The sequence below is a fragment of the Mesoplodon mirus genome (genome assembly GCF_964341445.2).
Source record: "Mesoplodon mirus genome assembly, chromosome: 1".
Classification (NCBI taxonomy): Eukaryota; Metazoa; Chordata; class Mammalia; order Artiodactyla; family Ziphiidae; genus Mesoplodon; species Mesoplodon mirus.
The window spans coordinates 208674415-208681336 of record NC_138976.1 but is presented as its reverse complement, the minus strand read 5'-3'; positions in this window follow the sequence as shown (position 1 = coordinate 208681336).

The window sequence follows — 6922 nt, the reverse complement described above, 5'->3', positions numbered from 1 at the left end:
TATAGTCAACACCCATACCCCAAGGTGGGCGACCCACAAATGGAAGGATACTTATGATTGCAGAGTTTCTTCCCGATAAGTGAGGGTTCTGAACTCCATATCAGGCTCTCTAGCTCGGGGTCTTGCACTGGAAAGACAAGCCCCCAGAACATTTGGCTTTGAAGACCAGTGGGACTTACTTTTGGAGGAGCAAGAGGGCTGTGGGAAATAGAGACTCCACTCTTAAAGGGCACACACAAAATTAGATGCAGAAATCAGATGCACACAAATATCAGATGCAGAAAAATCTTTTGACAAAATTCAACAACTATTTATAATTAAAACCTCTTCATCAAGTGGATATAAAGGAAATATATCTCAACATAATAAAGGCCATATATGATACACCCACAGCTAACATTATACTCAACAGTGAAAAGCTGAAAGAGTTCCTTCTAAGATCGGGAACAAGACAAGTATGCCCAATTTTGCCACTTTTATTCAACATAGTATTGGAAGTCCTGGCCACAGTGATCAGACAATAAAAAGAAATAAAAGGAATCCAAATTGGAAAGGAAAAAGTAAAAGTGTCACTGTTTGCACATGACATGATACTATACATAAAAAATCCTAAAGACAGCAACAAAAAAAGAATAGAGCTCATGAATGAACTTGGTAAAGACACAGGATACAAAATTAATATGCAGAAGTCTGCTGCATTTCTATACACTAATAACAAACCATCAGAAAGAGAAATTAAATAAACAATCCCATTTACCATCACATCAAAAAAAAAAAAAAACCTAGGGATAAACCTACATAAAAAGATAAAAGACCTGGACTTGAAAAACTATAAGACACTGATGAAAGAAATTGAAGACAACACAAATAGTTGGAAAAATATACCATGTTAATAGATTGGAAGAATTAATTTTGTTGAAATGCCCACAGTACCCAAGGCAATCTACATATTCAATGCAACCTTTATTAAAATACCAAAGGCATTTTCCATAAAACTAGAAGAAATAATTGTAAAATTTGTATGGAAACACAAAAGACCCAGAATAGCAAAAAACGATCTTGAGAAAGAAGAACAGAGCTGGAGGAATCATGCTCCATGACTTCAGATTATACTACAAAGCTACAGTAATCAAAACAGTATGGTACTGGCACAAAAGCAGACACACAGATCATTGGCACAAAATAGAGAGCCCAGAAATGAACCCACACACTTATGGTCAATTAACCTATGGCAAAGGAGGCAAGAATATACAATGTGGAAAAAGTCTCTTCAGTACGTCGGTGTTGGGAAAACTGGACAGCTACATGTAAAAGAATAAAATTAGAACATTCCTTCACAAGGAAACAAAAGCAAAAATAAACAAATGGGACTTAGCACAACTTAAAAACTTTGTACAGCAAAGGAAACCATTGACAAAACAAAAAGACAACCTACTGAATGGGAGGATATATTTGCAAGTGAATGATCATAGGGATTAATATCCAAAAAATATAAACAGCTCATACAACTCAATATCAAAAAAACAAATAACCCAATTAAAAAATGGGCAGAAGACCTGAATAGACATTTTTTGAAAGAAGACTTACAGATGGCTAATGAGCACATGAAAAGATGTTCAACATCACTAATCATCCGAAAAATGCAAGTCAAAACCACAGTGAGATATCACCTCATACCTGTCAGAATGGCTATCATCAAAAAGAACACAAATTTTGGTGAAGATATGGAGAAAAGGGAACCCTTGTACACTGTTGGTGGGAATGTAAGTTGGTGTAATCACTGTGGAAAACAGTATGGAGGTTCCTTAAAAAACTAAAAATAGGGAATTCCCTGGTTGTTCAGTGGTTAATACTCCATGCTTCCACTGCCGGGGGTTCAGGTTCAATCCCTGGTCAGGGAACTAAGAACCTGCATGCCACGTGGTGTGAGGGGGGGAAAGGAGAAAAGAAAGAAAAAATAAAAAGAAAGTGAAAAGGCAAACTAAAGGTTGGGGGGAAAAATTAAAAATCAAAACAAAACTAAAAAGTAGAACTACCATATGATCTAGCAATTCAACTCCTGGGTATATATCTGAAGAAAATGAAAACACTAATTCAAAAAGATACATGCAGCCCAATATTCATGGCAGCATTATTTGCAATAGCCAAGATATGAATCCAACCTAAATGTCCATCAAGAGTTGAATGGATAAAGAAAATGTATATATACACGCAATGGAATGCTACTCAGCCAGACCAAAGAATGGAATTTTGCCATTTGCAACAACATGGATGGACCTAGAGGGTGTTATGCATGCTTAGTGAAATAAGTCACAGGTAAAGACAAATACTGTGTGTTATTACTTATATGTAGAATCTAAAAATAAACCTAAAAAATAATTAATCTAAGAAAAAGAAACAAATGAATATAACAGAAAGAAATAGACTTACACATATAGAGAACAAATTAGTGGTTACCAGTGGGGAGAGGGAAGCGGGGATGTGCCAGATAGGGGTAGGGAATTAAGAGGTACAAACTACTATGTATAAAATAAATAATCTACAAGGATATATTGTATAGCACAGGGAATATAGCCAATATTTAATAATAACTTTAAATGGAGAATAATCTTTAAAAATTATGAATCACTATGTTGTACACCTGAAACTAATATAATATTGTAAATCAACTATACCTCAAGAAAAAAATAAATAAAATAAAGAGAAGTTAGAAAAATTCTAACCCCCAAAGATAATAATATTAGGAGGTGGGCATTTGGGAGGTGCTTAGGTCTTGATGATGGAACCATCATTAGTGGAATTACTGCCTTATAAAATAGGCCCCAGAGAGATCCCTAGCCTCATCCACCATGTGAGAACACAGTCCACCATGTGAGGACACAGCAAGAAGGCACTGGCTATGTACCAGGAAGGGCCCTCACCAGAAGACAAACATGCTGGCACCTTGATCTTGGACTTTTCAGCCTCCAGAACCATAAACATTAAATTTCTGTTGTTTATAGGCTACCCAGTCTGTGGTATTTCTTATAGCAGCCTGACCAGACTAAGACAGGTCAAAATGTTTCTGTCCTTCTGGACTGCCTTCTTCCTTGCTTTTTGCTAAACAGAGCTGGCTTTTCTTGGGGGCAATTTTGTCTACAGCCATTAGTGTTATAAGTTGTTATGTCTTCTTGGAGAGTTGACCCCTTTATCATTATGTAAGGCTTCTCTTTATCCCTGATAATTTTCCTTGCTCTGAAGTCTGCTTTGTCTCAAATTAAAATAGCTACTCCAGCTTTCTTTTCATTAGTGAGTGTTAGTATGGTGTGTCTTTCTCCATCATTTTACTTTTAATCTATCTGTGTCTTTGTATTTAAAGTGGGTTTCTTGTGGTCAACATATAGTTGGGTCTTGTTTTTTGTCCACTCTGACAGTTTTTGTGTTTTATGTGTACTCAGTGTGTATTTAAACCATTGATGTTTAAAGTGATTATTGATATAGTTGAATATGTTTTCTTTCTATTTGTTGCCTTTGTTCCTTTTTGTTTGTTTCTACTATTTTTCAGCCTTCTTTTGTTTAACTGAGCAATTAATATGATTCCATTTTATCTCCTCCCTTAGTGTGTCAATTATACTTCTTTTTAAAGACTTCTTAAGTGATAGATTTGAGTTTGCAAAATACATTTATGACTAGTCCAAGTCCTCTTTGAAATAACACAATACCACTTCACAGGTAGTGCAATTACCTTATAATGGAGTATTATATATCCAATTCCTTCCTCCATCCCTTACAATATTGCTGTCATTCATTTCACTTATCCATAGGCTATAGTCACTGATTATTTTGTTGCTATTATCATTTTGAACAAATTATTATATCTTATCTCAATTAAGAATAAGAAAAATGAAAGATTTTATTTTACCTTCATTTATTCCTTCTCTAATATTCTTACTTTTTTATGAGAGCCAAGCTTTTGACCTATACATAATTTCCATTCTTTCTGAAGAATTTCTTTTAACATTTCTTGCAACACAAGTCTTCTGGTGACAAATTCCCTCAATTTTTGTTACTTTTGGAGGTAATTTCACTGTATACTACTTCTTCAGCTCCTTTCTCTCTTCTTCTTCTTTTATTCCCATTAATCAGATATCACACCATTTTTAACTGTCCCTTGGTTCTTGGATAATATGTTCTATCTTTTCCATTCCTTTTTATCTTTTCTTTTCATTTTGGAAAGTTTCTATTGGCATATCTTCAACCTTACTGATTCTTGTCTGACTGAGTTCACTCTATTGATTAGCCTATGAAAGCAATTCTTTATTTCTGTTCCAGTGTTTTTTATATCTAGCACTTTCTTTTGATTCTTTCTTAAGGGTTTATATCTCTCTGCTTACATCACCCATCTATTCTTGCATGTTGTCCACTTTTTCCATTAGAGCCCTTAGCATATTAATCAAAATTGTATTAAGTTCCTAGTCTGAAATTTTCAACATCTCTGCTATATCTGTGTCTGTTCTGACAGTTGGGTTCTATCTTTTTAAACTGGTTTTTTTGTTGTTTTTTTTTAGTATGCCATGTGATTTTTTTGAAAGCTGGACATGATGGACTGGGTAAAAGTAACTGAATAGGTCTTTAGTATGAGGATTTATGTTTATCAGGATAGGAATTAAGCTGTGTTTAGAGTTTGCTGTAGCTGAATGTATCAGAGGCTATTTCCTCTAGTGCCCTTAGCTTTATCTCCATTTTTGTGCAAAAATGCTATTGATGTGGTGGTAAATGTGTGTGAGGGGGTATTCATTCTATATCCCTCTGATTAGGTTTCATTTTTAGTGAGTCTGTGCTCCTGGGCTGTGACCTTCACAGGGACTCCTCAGATTGTTTACCCTTTAGGTGGGTCAGAAAGGCTTGAGGGAACTGGAGTTGGGTACTTCCCTTCCTTCATGTGTCTTCTTGAAAGACACAAGCTGATAAAATTCACACAAGCAGAAATAGACACTCTGTATAGGCCTATATCTATTAAAGAAATTGAATCAATAATTAATAATATTCTTAATCAAAAGGCACTAGGTCCAGATGGTTGCACTGGTAAATTCTAACAACTATTTTGAGAACAAATTATACCAATTCTTTACAGTCTCTTACAGAGGATAAGAGCAGAGGGAATATTTCCTAATTCTTTCTTTGAGATCAGGATTTTCCTGATACCAAAAACCAGACAAAAACTTTACAAGAAAAGAAAACTAAAGAACAAAATCTTCCATAAATATAGATGCAAAACTCCTCAACAAAACATTAGCCAATTTAATCCAACAATGTATAAAAAGAATTATATACCATGACTAAGTGGGATTTATCTCAGATATGTAAGGCTGGTTCAACACTAGAAAATCAATTCATATAATCCTTCATATCAATGGGCTAAAAAATTCAGATGATTATATTAATAGATACAGAAAAATAATTTGACAAAATCTAGCACCCACTTATGATAAAACTCTCAGTAAACTAGGAATAGAGAGGAACTTTCTCAAGTTAATAAAGAATATTTATTTAAAAACCTATGCTAACATCATATTTAATCATGAGAAACTCAAAGCTTTACCACTAAGAACAAGTATAGTGCAAGGATGTCTCCTCTCACCACTCTTTTTCAACATCATACTAGAAATCATAGCTAATGCAACCAGACAAGAAAAGTAAATAAAATTATACAGATTTGGAAAGAGAAATAAAACTGTCTTTGTTCACAGATGACATGATAATCCATGTAGAAAATCTGAAAGAATCAACCAAAAAACTCCTACAACTAATATGTGATTATAGCAAGGTTTCAGAATACAAGGTTAAAATAGAAAAGTCAATCACTTTCCTATATATCATCAATGAAAAAGCAGAAATTAAAAACACAGTATCATTTATGTTAGCACCCCCCCAATGAAATATTTACATATAAGGCTAACAAAATATGCATAAGATCTATACCAGAGAAACTACAAAACTCTGATGAATCAGATCAAAGAAGAGCTAAATAAAAGGAGCGACATTTCATATTTATGGATAGGAAGACTCAGACTCAGTATTGTCAGGATGTCAGTTCTTCCCAGCTTGCTCTATAAATTCATTGTAATCCCAATCAAAATCCCAGCAAGTTATTTTGTGGAAACTGACAAACTGATTCTAAACTTTATTTGGGGGAGTTCCCTGGTTGCCTAGTGGTTAGGATTCCAGGCTGTCACTGCTGTGGCTCGGGTTCAATCCCTGCTTGGTCATAGAACTAGATCCCACATGCATGCCACAACTAAGAGTTTGCATGCCGCAACTAGAGTCCACATGCTGCAACTAAGGAGCCCTCCTGACACAACTAAGCCCCAATGCAACCAAATAAATAGATAAATAAATGTACAGTTCAATGATTTTAAAAAAGAATATATACAGATGTTAAATAAGCATATAAAAAGATGCTCCACATCATATGTCAGCAGGGAAATGCAAAATAAAACAGCAATGAGATACTACAACACGTCTATTGGAATGTCTAAAATCCAGAACACTGAAAGCACCAAATGCTCATGAGGATGTGGAGCAAAAGGAATTCTCATTCATTGCTGGTGGGAAGGCAAAATTGTACAGCTAATTTGGAAGACAGTTTGACAGTTTCTCACAAAACTGAACACACTTTACTATATGACAGCATTTGTGCTCCTTTCAACCCAAAGGACTTGAAAATTTATGCCCAGACAAAAATCTCACATGGATGTTTATCGCAGCTTTATTTATAATTGGCAAATCTTGGAAGCAACCAAGATGTTCTTCAGTAGGTGAATGAATAAATAAACTGTGGTACATCCAGGCAATGGAATAGTATTCAGTACTAAAGAGAAATGAGCTATTAAGTTATGAAAAGATATGGAGGGATTTAAAAAGCATATTATTAAGTGAAAGA